General features: G+C 46.4%; 1 pseudogene; it reads left to right on the forward strand.

The window, feature by feature from the left end:
• The first annotated feature begins 10,553 nt into the window (after window positions 1-10,553).
• On the forward strand, window positions 10,554-16,068 carry LOC100138175 (BTB/POZ domain-containing protein KCTD2-like; annotated as a pseudogene).
• The last annotated feature ends 2,332 nt before the right edge of the window (window positions 16,069-18,400 follow it).

Raw genomic sequence — 18,400 nt, forward strand, 5'->3', positions numbered from 1 at the left:
CTAGATTACTCTTCTTTTAAAAAGTGGGTAGGATTTGTGTAAATAAATAGATATATGCTATTATACATAACTTGCTTGAAAATGTTTATGCTGTCACTGGAAGGCTATACAAGGGACTCATTGCAGAGACTGCCTTTGAAAAAGCAGTTGGGTGAGGGGTAGGAGGCTGAATTACTTTTCACGGTACTCATCTTGAATTTTTTCAATACGTCCATGGATTTTGTCAATGTTTTGAAAGTGCATGCCATGTAGCTAATCTTATTTTTCATAGGGACGTCTTGAGTTGTTTTCAAGAGATTTCTTGGATGTCTCATCTTCTTGAATGTGAAAGGCTCTGCAAGGGAGGGGACTGTGTTTCCTTTCTTTCTATTCTCCTCCAGTGCATAGCACAACTGGAGTACATAATGGGAGCTCAAAAATACCTGTTGAGCAGAAAATAATTTGGTACTCAAAGACCCTGGGAGAAGAAGTTGAAATCAATCACTCTGGGACTTACATGGTAGTCCAGTGATTAAGAATCTGTGTGCCAACACAGAAAACACAGGTTTAATCCCTGGTCCAGGAAAATCCCACATGCCGAGGGGCAACTAAGCCCGTATACCACAACTGGTGAACCCGTGAGCCCTAGAGTCTGTGCTCCGCCACAAGAGAAGCCACTGCAATAAGAAGCCTGTGTACGCCAACTGAAGAGTAGCCCCTGCTCACAGCAACCAGAGAAAGCCTGCGCACAGCCCCCAAGACCCAGCGCAGCCAGAAATAAATGTTAGTTGGATGGCATCACCGACTCTATGGACATGAGTTTGAGCAAGCTCCAGGAGATCGTGAAAGACAGGGAAGCCTGGCATGCTGCAGTCCATGAGGTCACAAAGAGTCGGACACGATACAGCAACTGAACAACAAAACTTTTTAAAATGGCTAACATGATATTTTTTTAAAAGACCAGTCACTGGGTATTATTTTAATGCTGACTTGTATGTTTTAAGATATATCTGTTAAGCCACAGTTTGCTAATCTGCCAATGAGAAAAAATAATTGATGATATTCTTTAATAAAACTCTATATGGAGAAATGCAAAATGCCTTTTTTTTTTTTTAAGGGGAAATTTAACTCATAGCATCTGGATTGGGGAAGGAAGGCTTCTCGCGGTGGAGCACAGGCTCCAGGCAGGCAGGTTTCAGTAGTCGCAGGACTGCAGCTCAATAGCTGTGGCGCACAGGCTTTGTTGTTCCGCAGCATATGGGATCTTCCCCCACCACGGATCTAACAGGGGTCCCCTGCATTGCAAGGCGGATTTGCAACCACCAGACCACAAGGGAAGCCCTGCAAAATGCCTTTTTAAGGCCCATGTAGCTATCTGTAATCTTAACAGCTGAATTAAAGACCCCTCAATATCAAATAAGGAAACATATAATCTCAAGGTTTTAATTATTACAAAAAACAAAACATTTTAATATAGGGTCAATTTTGAGCATTTGTAAGAGATTACGTTTGTTTTAATATACTTTGGGTGGTGTTTGTAATCTATAGCAATCCTTTTATCATCAGTTTTGTTTTCTTTTTCCTTTATTCTCCTGTATATGAGACACAGGGAACAGAGTGAAAGTGAAAGTCACTCAGTTGTGTCTGACTCTTTGTGACCCCTTGGACTATACAGCCCATGGAATTCTCCAGGCCAGAATACTAGAGTGGGTAGCCTTTCCCTTCTCCAGGGGATCATCCCAACCCAGGGATCAAACCCAGGTCTCCCAAATTGCAGGCAGATTCTTTACCATCTGAGCCACAAAGGAAGCCCAGGGAACAGAGTAGTTAAGGGTAATAAATTTCATTCACCAGTGAATTTCTCTCTTTTCTACAGTTTCATGAATGAATGACGACACCATTGGAAACTGGCACCTGACTTAGTATATTGATGTGATTCTCTTCACTACCCCACCCCACACCCATATACTTTCAAAATATCATTGGCAGCTGAGGAAATTCACTGGCAAACTACCACAAGGAAGTGTATTTCACTAAATGAAGTTCCTGAAATGCAGCTTTTGTTTCTTGTTTCCTTTTGCTCTGCCAGCAACTCCAGATTATGAGAAAATGCACTGTCTGCATTGCATAGCATATGACAGCTCAGGACTGTTCCAGAAGGTATGACTACTATTTGATACAAGGTGGGGCTGCATCGGGGAGGCGGGGAGGGAGCCTAAGGAAGAGAAGGAGAGAATGAAGGAACTTTTGAACAAAGGATCTGCTTTTGTTTCTGAAATTCACAGAATTACTCTGATGAGTGAAGTACAAAACACCAAATTGGAGGCAGAGATGCCTGCTGATAAGATCTATTAGCAGGAGAAGGAGGAAAACCAAACTCCTTGAAAAATAGTGAGCCAAGTTCTCCCAGCTAGTGGAAGGGGACTTTGCTGCACAACTGCTCCATGAAAGGAAACCCACAGACTTCCTGGATGGTGGGAAATCTGAAAATTTGATTAAACTGAAGAATGAAGATTGAGACATTGGCAACAGTGGGCCTGTGAATCTAGATCCCAGCGCACCAACTGACAGATCACACATTGTCAATCGCTAGCCTGAGGCCAGAAATCCGGAAAGGCAGCCCAGTAAAATAGAAAGGATATGCCTTGTCGTGGGGAGAGGGAACAGGGTGCTGTATTTCTTGCGGCTTCCCTTGATGAGAAGAAAGAGAGGAGGAAGAGGGGACAGAGGCAGTACAAAGGAGGAAGAGAAAAGAAAAAGGAGACAAGGTGAAGAAATTCAGAGAATAAGGGAGAATGAGAGAAAGAAGAAGAGGCAGGAGCTAACACTTATAGCTGTCATCTCAGAGGAGGGATAAATTAGGAGTATGGGATTAACATAAATGTTACCCAGTCAAATCTCATACAGCTTATTAAGTGAAAGGCCAATAATCGAGAGACAAGTTGTTGGGGCATGGAATAACAACTTTATTCGGAAAGCCAGCAAACTGAGAAGATGGTGAGCTAGTGCCCCCGCAAAGAACCATCTTGCCTGAGTTAGAATTCAGGCTTCTTTTATACTAAAAAGGGAGGGAGTAAAGTCAAACACTTCCTGGTTCCCATCAGCCTTCAGAGGGAATGTGTTAATTTCTTCCTTCTGCAGCCGTCACAGGTGGGCCTGGTCAGGATGTTTCTTGTGAGCTAAACAAAGGTGTTTTAGCTTAATGCTCATTACCTGGGAGGCAGGGTTTCCAGAGATGGGCCGTTATGTATAATTTAAGCTTCTAGGCAAATCCCTTTGGTGATTAACTTGTAATACAATCCAAAATTGTGAATTACATTCACACTACTATATACAAAATAGATAAACAACAAGGACCTACTGTGTAGCACAGGGAACTATACTCAATATTTTTATCTATTTTTTAATTGAAGGATAATTGCTTTACAGAATGTTGTTGTTTTCTGTCAAACTTCAACATGAATCAGCCCTAGGTATTCTACTCAATGTTTTCTAATAACCTATAAGGGAAAAGAATCTGAAAAGGTTTATACCTATCTATCCTTTCTCTCTCTCTACACAATATATATATATTTATATCTGAATCACTTTGCTGTTATACCTGAAACTAACATACCATTGTAAATTAACTATATTTCAATTAAAATACATATATATGTGTGTGTATAGCTATCATTTCATTTCTTCTTCTCTACAATCCCAAAGAAGTATTAATTCATCCCCATTTTATAATGATGGAGGCACGAGGCTGTGCAGTTGTGAAGGGTTAGAGCCAGACTAGAACCTGACTGCAATAACCCCCCTTTTCCCTGCTGCATATGGAAACGTTCAACAGTCAGCAAGCAGGACATCTGTTGGCTATGGTTCGGTTACTTGGTGTCAGCGTGTACAGGAAATCCACAGGTGGGACATTCCTTGTGGAAATGTTGTTGTAACATGAAGTTAAATTTCACCGTAGGGAGAAGCAATGAAGGGAACGGAAAGGCTTTTACTCCTTTACATCAATTCTGAACACACAGAAAGGGAAATTACAACCAGTTACAGGGACATGCTAAAAGAGTTGGCCTTTAAAAAAAAAACACACACACATGCGCAAAAACTAGATTAGTGTGTCTTGGAAATGAAAAGCTGGAAAGTGACACAGCGTGCTGTGATACAAAAATTAGACTGTAGAGACTTGCTGGTGTTTTAAATAATCGCCTCCCCATTCCCCCACCCCTCATCCCCCTGACAAGGAGGAATGGTAACACACTGTGTTTACAACTACAGAGGTGAGCTGAAAACACTTAACTTGGAATTTTGTGCTCTGATTCTCTCAAAACATCACATATCCCTTAAAATGGATGAACTGGCTTCGTGTGGTCCTGTCTGAAAGCAGAGGTCTGTGGGTTGAGCTTTTTCTTTCCCTTTCTGTTTGACTGTACCATGGGGCATGTGGGATCTCAAGTTTCTGGACCAAGGATGAACCATGCCTTCTTCAAGGGAAGCACCACTGGACCCCCAGGGACATCCCAAGTCGACCATCTTAACCATGTAACATGTACAATTCAGTGCAGCCATCACACCACCCACCTTCAGAACATCTTGCCAAAATGAAACTCTGAACCTATTAAACAATAACGCCCGTTTCCCGCCAGCCCCTAGCAACCACCACCCTACTTTCTAACTTTATGAATTTGACTAATCCAGATACCTCATGTAAAATGGAATTAAACAGCATTTGCCCCTCTGTTACTATTCCACCACGCATAATGTCCTCAAGATGCATCTATGTTGTAGCATGTATCAAACCATTCCTTTTTAAGGCTGAATAATACTCCATTCCGAGCGACTTCACTTTCACTTTTCACTGTCACGCATTGGAGAAGGAAATGGCAACCCACTCCAGTGTTCTCGCCTGGAGAATCCCAGGGACGGGGAGCCCGGTGGGCTGCCGTCTATGGGGTCGCACAGAGTCGGACACGACTGAAGCGACTTGGCAGCAGCAGCAGCAGTATGCATAGACCACGTTGTGTTTATCCATTCAGCCACTGATGGATAATTGAGATGATTTTTTTTTTTTTTTGGGCTATTGAGTTGATTTTTTAAGTCTTGCATTTGAATCAAAATTTTAAAGAAAGTTTCAAAGTATTTTTCCATAGATGATCTTGCTTTATTCTACCTATCATCACTGTAGTTATGGATACATTCACAGGGTATTGTTTTACAAGTTTTGAAAGGGAAGTCAATCACAAAGGTAGAAAATAGCTACACAAAACATCCCACTGCAAGCAGTCTATGGAGAGGCCTTACCAAAGTCACACAGGGTAAAGAGCCTCCCAGTTCTCCTCTCTGGGGCCATCCTGGGTGTTGGGGTGCCCTTGGCACACTGGAGAATTCCAACTTCAGGTTGGAGCAGGCAGGAGAAAAAAGGGCTTACCTTAGACCCTGGCATTTGTAATCTGCTGCCCTGCCACTTGATCACAGACATGACTCAGGGGTAAAGAATCCACCTATAATGCAGGAGACATAGGATATGCAGGTTTGACCCTTGGGTTGGGAAGATCAGCTGGAGAAGGAGGAAATGGCAACCCAGTCCAGTATTCTTGCCTGGAAAACCCCATGGACAGTGGAGCCTGGTGGGCTACAGTCCATGGTGTTGCAGAGTCGGGCACGACTGAACAACTAACACTTCCACCTCCATTGCTGTAATATCAATGAGATCAGAACACAAAAAAGAGCAGTGTTAAACCTGACATTTGTAGAGTGCAGGATTAGGGAGATTGTTCATCTTTTATCCCCTTCAGAGGAAAGCATCCACAGAGTTAGTGCTTAGAGAAAGCAGCTGAAGTGTATGATGAGTATGTGATGAGCTCATTCAGCCATTCAGCAAACATTAAAGGATGTGGTAGTTTTCTGCACTTTCACATGGCTGTCTGTCTTTGACTTTGCAAGAACCCTCTGCAGCAGCCTGTTTAGTCACATGTTATGAGGTTTGTACCAGGCAAGATGCTGGGGGCAGCAAAGCATGCAGGCAAACTGACTCCCCCATCACCAGCTGGGCCACCTGCAGAAGTGACTTCACCAATTTGAGTCTCAAGCTTCCGTATTTCTAAAATGAAGCCAATGATAAAGTCCACCTTCTAGGGCTGATACAAGAATGGGATGCGATAAAGTGCATAAGGCATTTTGCCCAATGCCTGGCAGACAACTGCACAAATTCGCCATTATTACATATATGCATTGATCTCTGCTTACCTACACAACATATATACATGCCCCATGAGGTATATATTCTTTGCTGTTTAGTTGCTAAGTTGTGCTCGTCTCTTTGCGACCCCATGGACTGTAGCCCGCCAGGGTCCTCTGTCCGGGGGATTTCCCAGGCAAGAATTCTGGAGTGGGTTGCCATTTCCTTCTCCAGGGGATTTTCCCAACCCAGGGACTGTACCTGTGTCTCCTGTGCCTCCTGCATTGGCAGAGGGATTCTCCACCACAGTGCCACTTCCGTTGTTGTTGTTCAGTCTCTAAGTCAGGTCCAACTCTTTCCAACCCCATGAGCCACCTGGGAAGCTCCAGACAAGGCATTGCGTGTTTCCAGTTCTGAAGTTTTAAAAGGAAATGAATTGAGTATTTAATTTTAAAAAGCTGCAGAAATCAGTGGCTTGGAGAGATGCAAGTCTGTATTATAAGGAAAGCAAATCCAGCAAAATGTGAAGCGCAGAATCTAAGTGGCAGATAGATGTGTGTTCACTGTGTAATTCTTTCAATGTCTCTTTATGTTTGGAAATTTTCACAATGAAATGGTGGTGGGGGGCAATCAATGGCTTTCTGTTGGTCACTTTTAACTAACTTTGGTTGTGACAAGGGTTAGGGCAGTAGACTCGATATTAAAAATATCGACCAGACTTGCTATTCCTCCTCTGTCCTGGCCGAATGCATTTTGGGGTGTGGGTTGCATTTCTCAGGGATGGCGTCTGAGGGGCTCACCCATGGCTGGCAGTCAAGCAAGGCATCGTCGAACAAAACCAAGCAGAAGCAGACATCAGCTGTCAGCTTTTCTACGAGGAACCACCAGCCTTACCCAAAGCTCTGATTGCAGCAGAGAGAATATGGGCACTGAACTGAATCTGGAGACACCACCATAGTGAGGGAAGACCCCATCCTGTTGTTCTGTCCTCTGGACCCTGAATCATAAGCAGCGCCTCCAGCTGCATGGGTCACAGAATCAGCCCAGTCCTTGGGACTGCAGGTCCTGCTGGAAAAGATGGCAGTGGCATGCTGGCCAGACATAGCTGGGAAAAGTTGTGGCATGTTTTCATTGCTGCTGCTGCCAGATTTCAGAGATCAGTTGAGCTGCCATCTGGATGCTTTTTTCTGTGCAATGCCTCCTTGTAGCCGCATGAATTCTCTTCTGACTACAACCCAAGGGAGGAAACTCCAGCAGTTCTTTGTGCCTTGTTGCCTGGGGGAGAGAGTGCCATCAGCTCCCCTCCTGCCCTCCCTCCCTCCCTAAAGATCTCAGAGGGCCCACATGGCCTGGCAACAAAAGCACAAGCAGATTCACCATGCTGGCTAGTTGGAGCTTGATTAGAAGCAACCTAAAGGCTTTCATGGTTAGATAGCATCACCAATTCAATACACATGAATTTGAGCAAACTCCGGGAGACAGTAGAGGACAGAGGAGCCTGGTGTGTTGCAGTCCATGGGGTTGCAAAGAGTTGGACACAACTTAGCACCTGAACGACAACAACAAACGCTCTCATAGGGGGCTGGTTGGATAAATTATGACTCAGCCCGACAATAGGAATCCATGCAGTTCTTTTAAAGAAGCAAAGGCGTGCTTTAGGTATTGACAAGGAATACTTTCCAAGCTACACTGAGCATTAGAAATAAAAATAAAAGGGTACAGAACAGTAGGTATAGTATATGCGATTAAAAACATATACCTCCATGAATGAACTTGTGGCTGTCTGTATACACTGCTATATTTAAAATAGATAACCAACAAGGATCTGCTGTATAGCACAGGGCAGCCTGGATGGGAGGGGAGTTTAAGGGAGAATGGATTCATGTATATGATGGCTGAGTCCCATTGCTGTTCAACTAAAACTATCACAACATTGTTAATTGGCTATACACCAATACAAAATAAAAAGTTTATATATATATATATATAGTTATATATGCCAGAATATCTTTGGCTGGAAGGACAAGAAAGTTTGGCATAGCGTTTGAGGACAGGGGCAGGGTTAAAATGAAGAATCATATTCATTACTTACAATATGCTTTCTGTGTTGACTTCTTACTATGTGTAATTTTCTATTGAAAAAAAAAAAACTTACCTAGAAAAAGTAGAAACAAAACTAGACTCTCAAGGCAGCAGAACTATAGTATTCAGTCTGCTCAAGCTCCCTTTTCTTCTGTGACTCCCAGGCAATGAATTCAACATTGGGTCTGGAGGGGGAGAGACCAGGTCCCATCACAGTGAAGACCTACAGGGGAGACCCCAGGAGCATGCAGCCGAACAATTCTGGGACCCCACCACCAACCCATCTGTGCCCCAGGGCAGGTTCCCTTGGGCATTTGTAGCTCTTCTGATTCCCATGCAACTGGCTTGGTGAGAGGAGAGGCAGAGAAAGAAGGGCAAACCAGCCAGGCTGGAATCTGGAGGGGAAGGTGCGGTCCTGTCAGATCAGCGAAGGTGTTTCTCGCCTTTGGCGAGATTCCCAGGGGTAAGCAACGCTGTGGTCTCTCACTCCCGGGGGCTCTGACTCACGGGGACATGTCAACCCAGACTTGGATGACAAGCTGCCTGGCATCCCATCCTGGCTCTGCCACTAGCTGGCTGTGGGACTTGGGACATCATACATTTTTTGAGGCTCAGTGTTTTCATTCAAAAAGTAGGAGGGGGACTTCCCTGGTGGTCCAGTGACTGAGACTGTGCGCTCCTAATTCAGGAGACCCAGGTTCATTCCCTGGTCAAGGAACTAGATCCCACATGCTGCAAACAAGACCCAGTGCAGCCAAATAAATAAATAAATAAAGTTTGGGTTTTTTTTTTTTTTTTAAGTGGAAGGGAGGGTGAGGATGTGGAGAGAAAAATGCAACTCATGATATAAAGTCTTGTTAAAATTAAACTTTCCTAAAAAAAAAAAAGCTTTCTATAAATGCTACCTAGCTGAGTAACACCATATCCTCTGGAGCCAGACAGCTGGGGTTTAAATCACAGCTATACTGGCCAACAAATAGATAGATAGATAGATAGACAGACAGACAGACAGGTAGGTAGATAGATAGATAGATAGACAGACAGACAGGTAGGTAGGTAGATAGATAGATAAACCAACTTGGGACTTCCCTGATAGTCCAGGGGTTAAGATTCTGTGTTTCCCTTGCAGGGGACACAGGTCTGAGCCCTGATCAGGGAACTAAGATCTTGCATGCTTTGTGGTGTACCCTAAATATATAAATCATAGCTGTGCCATTTTCCAGTTTTGTGACTTTGGGAAAATTATTTCATCTCTTTACCTCAGTTTACTCATCTGTAAAATGGGAAGAATAATAGCACCTATATATAGCATAAGGGAGAAGGCAATGGCACCCCACTCCAGTACTGTTGCCCAGAAAATCCTGTGGATGGAGGAGCCTGGTGGGCTGCAGTCCATGGGGTCGATAAGAGTCAGACACGACAGAGTGACTTCACTTTCACTTTCCACTTTCATGCATTGGAGAAGGAAATAGCAACCTACTCCAATGTTCTTGCCTGGAGAATCCCATGGACAGAGAAGCCTGGTAGGCTGTAGTCCATGGGGTCGCGCAGAGTTGGACACGACTGAAGCGACTTGGCAGCGACAGGCAGCATGTAGCATAAGGCTTTTCTGAGAGAGATATATATATATATATATAAATAAGCTAACACTTGCAAAATGCTTAGTATAGTGCCTGCTATAAAGTGATTTTTGAGCTGGAAAGTATCTTAACCCAACCTTTTATTTTTAATAATGAGGAACTGTGAGCCAAAGAGGAACTGGCCCTAGAGGGGACCCTTGATTAGTGACAAAGCCAGGAGTAAAACTCAATCTCCCAGCTCCCAGACTAGAATATTTTATACTGTTAACTTTAGGCCAAAAATTCTTCTTACATTCTGGTACAAAATAAGAAGTGAGGAGAAATCTTTTTTTTTAATAATTGTATTTACCTATTTTTGGCTGTGCAGAGTCTTCGTTGCTGTGTGGGCATTTCTCTAGTTGTGGCAAGCAGGGGCTACTCTCTTGTTGGGAACTGCAGGCTGTAGTGTCTGGGCTCAGCGGTTGCAGCATGTGGGCTCAGCTCTCCGGCTCTAGAACACAGGCTCAATAGTTGTGCACAGGCTTAGTTGCTCCATGGCACGTGGGATCTTCCTGGACCTGGGGATCGAACCCGTCTCCTGCATTTTCAGGCAGATTCCTTACCGCTGAGCCATGAGGGAAGCCTGAGAAATCTGTTTTAGATCAGGTAAAAGGATATTGGGTTCAAATTCAGTGTGTGACAACAGCCAAGTTTCTTGAGCTCTCTGAACCTCTCTTCCTTTGGAACAGGCTCAAAATAATAACATGAACATTATAGAGGTGTTGTGGTAAGTGAGCGTCTACATGTGCAATGCCTGGCACATAGCATTTCTCAAAAAAACATATTAATACCAATTAACAACAGATGATGGTGTTGTTAGGCCAGGAGCCCCACACCTGTGACCAGATGGCTTTTATTCCTCATTCTTCTGGGGGTATGCAAACAAGATAAATGCTTAACCTCTTAAGTTAGCTTAAGATGACTCTTAACCTTAGAGATTCAATGTGGTAGCAATCATTGTTAAAACAAATTGGAAATGTCAGCACAAGCTCTATGACATGTGACTATGAAACAGCATAGTAAATGAGGTTGGTTTCTAAGTTGGGTAATAATATTTCTGATCCAAAGTAGGTGTGGCATCATCAGGAAAATGCAAATTAACATCACAGCAAGCAACAACCTCACACCCACTAGGAAGACTTTGATGATAAATGTGTGTGTGTGTGTGTTTTGTGTGTGTGTGTGTGCATGTGTGCGTGCATGCATGCTCAGTTGTGTCTGACTTTTTGTGACCCCATGCACTATACCCCACCAGGCTCCTCTGTCCAAGGAATTTCCCAGGCAAGAGTACTGGAGTGGGTTGCCATATCCTACTGTGGGGGCGGGGGGCTCTTCCCTACCCAGGGATCAGACTCACATATCTTGCATCTCTTGCATTGGCAAGCAGATTCTTTACCTCTGTGCCACCTGGAACCATCATATACTGCTGGTAGGAGTACAGAATGCTAAAATTATATTGGAAAACACTTTGGTAGTTTTTTACAAAGTTAACCATAATCTTACATGTTGGTTACCTATTACTGTGTAGCAAGTTACCCCGAAATTTAGTGGCTTGAAATAGCATTAAATTTAAAGAAAATTCTCATGGTTTCTGTGGGTCAGAGATTGAGACAGGGTGCAACTGGCACCACATGTCTGGGCACAGCAGGAAGACTGAAGGCTGGGGCAGGAGCCCCCGGGGACTGGGAGATGATGTTGGTGTTGGCTGGGGGCTTCTCTGGGGCTTCTGCTTCTGCACAACACTGTGCCTGGGTTCCCAAGGAAAGCCTCGAGAGAGAGGGCGGAAGAGAGAGCGAAAGGGAGGATCCTGAAAACAGGGGATCCTACCTTATGCATTTATTTTTATTTTTTCTACCTTATGCATTTTATACCCTTACAACAGCTTCAATCTGATAAGCAATCTTGTACTATAACAAGTGAATTTTTCAAAATGCGTGTGTTAGCCTACAGGATGGTTAATTTTATGTACCCACTTGGCTAGACTACAGTGTCCGGATACAGGGTCAGACATTATTCTGGATGGTTCTGTGAAGATAGTTTTGGGTGAGATTAACATTTAAATCGGTGAACTTTGAGTAAAGAGGATTGTCCTCTGTACTGTGAATGGGCCTCACCCAATCAGTTGAAGGCCTGAACAGAACAAAGGTGGACCTGCCCTGAAGAAGAGGGAATTCTGCCAGCTGACCGCCTTTGGACTTGAACTGCAACACTGGCTCTTCCTGGGTGTCCGGCCTGTCATTTCACCCTGCAGATTTTGGACTTGACCTCCATAATCCTGGAGAAGAAAATGGCAGCCCACTCCAGTACTCTTGCCCGGAAAATCCCATGGACAGAGGGGCCTGGTAGGCTACAGTCCATAGGGTCGCAGAGAGTCCATGAGCCAATTCCTAATCAATCAATCAGTCTCGGGTGCACGGGCAGCGGCGGCGGCGGCCCAAGATGGCAGAGCTGCAGTTGGCCCCTGCGACTGTGGGCCGCCGCGCAGCCGCTGGAGCCCGGGTCCCGGGCCGCCGGGTCAGGGGGCGGTGGTCGGCCCGCAGAGTCCGGCTGAACGGGGCAGCACCTTACTCCATGACCACCAGACAGACCCTAGGCCTGGAGCCCAGGTCTTTTCTCTGCCGCCTCTGCTGCCAGGAGGATCCGGGGCTGGACACAGACAAGGACGAGCCGGGGGCCTATCTGACTGACAGGGACCCTATTTACTTGGGTCCACTCCTAAACTACCCCCGTCAAGGGAAGCTCATCTTTAGGAAGGAGTTGGCAGAAAAGGCGGCTGGAGGAAGTGGAGTTTTACAACATTGCATCTCTCCAGCGACTGGTTTCAAGGAGGTGATATCAACAAGAAAAACTGAGCTTCCCAGGGCCCGGCGAAGCACGTGTACAGAGTCCTGCAACGCTAAGAGGAGGCGCTCAGGCAGATGGTGTCCACTATGTCCGACGGCTGGAGATTCCAACAGCTAATCAGCATGCTGCTGCTGCTGCTAAGTCGCTTCAGTCATGTCCGACTCTGTGCGACCCCATAGACGGCAGCCCACCAGGCTCCCCCGGCCCTGGGATTCTCTACGCAAGAACACTGGAGTGGGTTGCCATTTCCTTCTTCAATGCATTAAAGTGAAAAGTGAAAGTGAAGTCGCTCAGTCGTGTCCCTCTCTTCGAGACCCCATGGACTGCAGCCTACCAGGCTCCTCCCGCCTGGGATTTTCCAGGCAAGAGTACTGGAGTGGGGTGCCATTGCCTTATGGGAACGAGGATCAGGCAGAATTCCTCTGTGTTGTCTCCAGAGAACTAAATAATTCGACCAACGGCATTGTCATCCAACCTAGCGAGAAGGCGAAGGTTCTTCAGGACAGAGGATCTCGGATGTAAACTCCGGAGTCCTTGGTGATGTGAGCGCGACCCACCCGAGCACCTCTGTGACGTTCAGTCTCACTCCCGTAACCGAGCTTCTAAAAAGCCACGCCAAGCCTGGCCCCCCCAGCGGAGAAGTGTTCTGGTCAAAACCAAAGGAACCCCACCCCCAGCCACAGGAACCCGAAGACAGATGCCGCTTCCGGCTGCACAATACCTTTTAGAGAAACCTGCTTTTGTTTTCTTAGCTAGTGTTGTAACGTATCTTTACAAGAGCGGCTGGGCTGGGTTCCCAGATGGAGCTTATCTAGGGATGGGGGCGGGGAAGAGGAAGGCCTAGGTGCTTGCAGAGGCTGTACTTCTGGGAAGGCCGAGCACACGCAAGAGTGTTGTCCTGAGCTTTGCCACGTTTTCACCTGAGTGTGCCCTGTTGGACGTGGGCAGCTGCTTAGTCACACTACATTTCTCTCCCATACACGCCAGACTAATGCAACAGACGCAGAGGAATCTGGTTTAGGCTGGCTGAATTGAAGTTTTCGTGAAGGATAGAGTCACCAGAGTACCCCATATTCCTATGAATAGAGCCTCTGAGGAGGGGAGGATGGGGTGTCCCTGATTTTGTTTTGAGACTGGGGGTCACAGCTCTGGAGGCTACGGCGGCTCCCATGTTCAGCTTGCCTCCTTTGTCTCCAGCAGCTGGGCCCCCCTGATAGCTCACCTTCTCCCCAAGAAGAGGTTCAAGGCAGACGGTTCTTGCAGGGAGGCAGACACCCAGACTGGTGGGCGCTGTAGGTGTTGTATAACTGCTTCTTCAGCCTTTTCTTGCCCTCCGTTGGTCCGTCTTCCTTCCTTGACTTTTTAAACTGGGGCCCAGGATAAAGGGATCTTGGACCCTCTGATGGCTTGGGGTGGAGACAGCTGTTTTCTCTGAAAGTTGCCAAATGTGGTAGGTTGTAGTATCAAAAGTGGCCATTGTTTTTGTGGTTGTTTCTTGAAAATGCTTTAACCCAAAGTGTGATATTTGTGTTTCTTCTTGGTTTCTGACCTCGGCAGTGGTGGTGAGTGCGCACCATTCACCATAGTGTGTGTGCACTTTCCGGGCGGGCTGAGGAGTCCCTCCCCTGACCCTGACCCTCACCATTACGTCCTTCTGTGGGTGCCGAGGCATCGAGGATCCTACACTATTCCACTCAGAGGAGCCAAGCCTCAGAGCTTGTAACTGGACTTGCTCTCTGAGCTTTCGAGTCTTGGTGAGCAGTCGTGGAACACAAAGGGGCCAGAAAATGCAGGCTTTTCTCCAGCTAACTTTCCTAGTGTGGCAGGTGGTCCAGAGAAGGGGAGGTGCCCATGGGGAGTGCTTTGTCCATAAAAGACCCCGCAAGCCCATGGCTCCTTCTACGCTGAGGCTCCCTTTGCCCATCACCAGCTCAGCCGCTCACCTCATGGGTCTGGGGTCAGGGTTGTTGAAAGTGACTATGGACTCTGCCAAGTGCCCTTTGAGCCTGTGACCTGCCCCAACCCAGACAGGAACCTCACATGGCCCTCACATGTCTGTGTGTAGAGTAGGGGAGAAGTGTGTGTCCGGGGCTCCTGCTGACTCACTGTGTCTACACCTCAACGTGAATATGAACGTTGGTACCACAGACGTCTGGCCTGTGCCCAGGATTTTTACAGGTATAAAGTGTTAGAGGAACTGCTACCTACAGTAAACAGTTACCCCTGCAGAATGGTGGAGGGTTTCCATCCTGACATCTTTAGGGGGAGGGAAAAAAAAAAAAGATTTGAACATGTCAAGGAAAAGCTGCTGTCGACTGGGCAGGACAGAGGACAATGGGAGAGGAACTCTGGCCAAAGGGAATAAGCACATTCAGACTGAAAGGAGGGAAGCCTCGGCATCTGGGCCTCAAGCCCAAGCAGACCTGCTTTCCTGGGGCTCGTCTGAAAACCAGCCTCTGGTCCCAAGCCAGCAAGCAGGAGCAAGGAGGCTGGAGGGCAGCGGGGGCCCAGCCCCTCTGGATGTGCCATTTCGCTCATCGTGCTTCTCATGGGTCCACTGTGGAGTCTGTGCAAAGACCGCCGAGCCCCTCGCTGAGCCCTCTGAGGAACCAGCAGGCTGCCTTTCACCAAGATCTCTCCTCCAGGCAAGCCAGTGACCGTTTCAGTTGCTCAGTGCTCCAGGAATCTGAGAGTGAATCATTTCTTAAGGTTTCTGGGAAAGCATTTTACCCAAGCCCTTCGTGAACCAAGTTGGTGTCTTTTTCTTGAAAGCCGTCTCCCTCTGGGATAGTCCGGCTGACCACTTCAGAGAGAAGCCTGGCCATTGGCTGTGGGGGTGTCACGTGACCGGTGACCCCCACTCTTCAGCTGCCCAGGGCTGCCATGTGGGCGACACTGGCCAGGCAGGGCCCAACCTCCTCTAGAGTGACTTCGTTTCTGCAGTTTTCACTGAACTCAGGGGTGTCCGTGAGGCATGGAGGAGGAAGAGAGAGAGAGGCTGAGAGGAAGGGCTGAGAAGTCACCGACACCCTCCAGGGTGGCCTTTGAGCCAGGGCCTTAGGGACCATGCCTGTCACTTGTGGGTGCTCTTTGTTGCCGTTTGTGTCTTTGAATAAAGTCTGAAATGCTGTGACCCTTTTTTCCCCCGTCTTGTCAATATAGACATGAAACAAACAAAAATACCAGTCTCTATCTCTCTCTTCATTCACACTCACACACACGCACACACACACACACACACACACACACACACACCCCCATTGGTTCTGTTTCTCTAGAGAATCCTGACTAATACAACCTGGCTCTCTTGTATCAACCCAAAACACGAGCTTCTTGACCAGCAGTTTCCGCCCTGGATTCATAACTGCAAATGGCATTTTCATGTAAAATATTTCCTGTGCTACTTCTTAATAGTAGACGGTGTGCCCTTGATATATAACATTGACACAGTGGCTGAAAAACCTCGTAGCAAGGTGGCAGTTCACGGTGGTTTTTGGAGGAGGTTGTGAACGAGAACCAATGAACGTGGCTCATCAGTAATCTGTTGCAAAGATGCTGTGCTCATCAGCGCAGAAGTAAATCTTTCATTACTGGAAAATGTGAATCAACTCAAGGGAAACAGGGTTCTGTCAGTTTATAAAACTTAATTACGTTTTTAACTCCATACATTGTCCAGTAAAGGCATCTGAAAATACCTAACTTCCAGGGTGAATCAACAGTAAATTAATTGCAAGAAGGTACCAGCTTCCCTGGTGGCTCAGACGGTAAAGAATCTGCCTGCAATGCAGGAGATTCAGGTTGGATGCCTGAGTCAGGAAGATCTCCTGGAGAAGGAAATGGCAACCCACTCCAGCATTCTTGCCTGGAGAATCCCATGGACAGAGGAGCCCGGCAGGCCACAGCCCATGGTGCATGTAGAGTTGGATGCGACTGAGCGATGAACACACACACACAAACCACATATAATGTGCTCAGAAATTATCTGCATTTTAATTAATCTCTTAACTGTGGAGATTTTTGTGTCAGTTTGGCATCAAATTTGCTCAGCAAACCCCAGGTAATTCTAAACTTTCAGCATAAGAACATCCCCCAAAGAAGAGAAAATCGAGTGGGGAGAAAAATCAGTCCAGTGGCTTAAGTTTTTTCAGCCTTGGGGAGTTAAGAAAAACACTTCAGCATGAGGACAAAAGCTCCCTTGTTTAAGCGCTTCCCCAGCTGCACTTCAACTAAATATATCCCAGCAGAGTGTTTTCATTTCCCCACCCTCTCCTGGAGCCAGTCACATGGTGAGAAACAGCTCGAGGCTCCCGGGACTGACACTGCAGAGGCAGTGCCTTGGTTACCGCTAGGACTTCCTCCCAGCATGGCCCCCTTGCCGCCCCCTCTTCCCTGGAGGCCACGGGGTTGGGGTGTGTGTGTTGGGGGGAGGCGGGGGTTGGTGGCGGGAAGGAGCCCAGGGGGGAGAGGAGGCCTGCAGGGGTTAACTCAGTGGCTTGTCTGGAATTCATGCACCACCTGGGCTGACAGCATGAATGACTCATTGTTTCCCCTCTGAACAGTCTGAGGAGTGCTTCCTTCTCGGTGTTAATAACTGAGGCAGAGTGAAATGCTTTTTCCCCCCACCCTTTCCCCCTAACCCGTTTTCTAAAACTGAGCGTAGAACTGGAAATGTGCAGCAACGGTAGCCAAGGTTACTGCTTAGAGTTTGTCTTCCAGGGACAAAAGATGTAAATTTACTGTCCACAAACAGAAAGGGGCCCAGAGCCAGGGGTCCTCTGATTTACAGCTTGTGTGACAGACAGTCTTACAAAATGAAGCAAACTTAGTTTAAACCTCTAGCTTGCCTAAGCCTGTGGCCTGTGTGCTAGATTTTACATTACCCATGATTTGTATATATGGAAATTTTCACCGATCTTTCCTGTGGCTAAACTTAAGACTTGTAGTCTTCCATTCCTGGTTCTAGAAAAGGGTAGAATTCATCACGCCTCACCTCACTTTTTCATGTACGCAACCGCTCCTTGGTATCTGTGAGTTTTACTCTTCTTGGGAAACTGGGTCAGTAGATTTTCCTGGGCTGCGGGATCTTCTGCCTTCATGAGACATCTCAGTCCAAAAGCTTGAGAGACAGATCACACATTTAAGGCGAAAAGAAACATAGGTTCGATCCCTGGGTTGGGAAGATGCCCTGAAGAAACAAATGGCAACACATTTAAGTATTCTTGCCTGGGAAATCCCATGGACAGAGGAGCCTGGTGGGCTGCAGTCCGTGGGGTCGCAGAGTCAGACACGACAGAGCACATACGCATCACGCGGCCCTGCCAGTGTGTCATAGGTAACAGATTTTGAACTCTTTGGCCTCCTTCTTCTACTTAGCTACATTCTTGGGTGTTTAAAGGAAACTATTCAAAAACACGTGAGGAAAAAAAAAGAAACAAATGTAGAAAGGACAGGAGAAAAGTCCTGTGTAGACCCACGACTGGGTTCTGACTAGAACTGGGAGGTGAGCATGCAGCAGAGTGTTTTCCTCATCAAATAAAGTAACAATCCTGAATAGATTTAAAGTCATGGACCAAAGTATTTGCAATATCTTTTTTTGAAGCAAATGAAAACCTGCAAAGATTAAGTATTTAAGTCTTCTGTTTTTGTAGGTAAGACACAACCATTGCAGCTTGCTTAGAGAAATAGCAGTAATCAAGGCTTCAGTTTC

Source organism: Bos taurus, chromosome 21, assembly GCF_002263795.3.
Source record: "Bos taurus isolate L1 Dominette 01449 registration number 42190680 breed Hereford chromosome 21, ARS-UCD2.0, whole genome shotgun sequence".
Lineage (NCBI taxonomy): Eukaryota > Metazoa > Chordata > Mammalia > Artiodactyla > Bovidae > Bos > Bos taurus.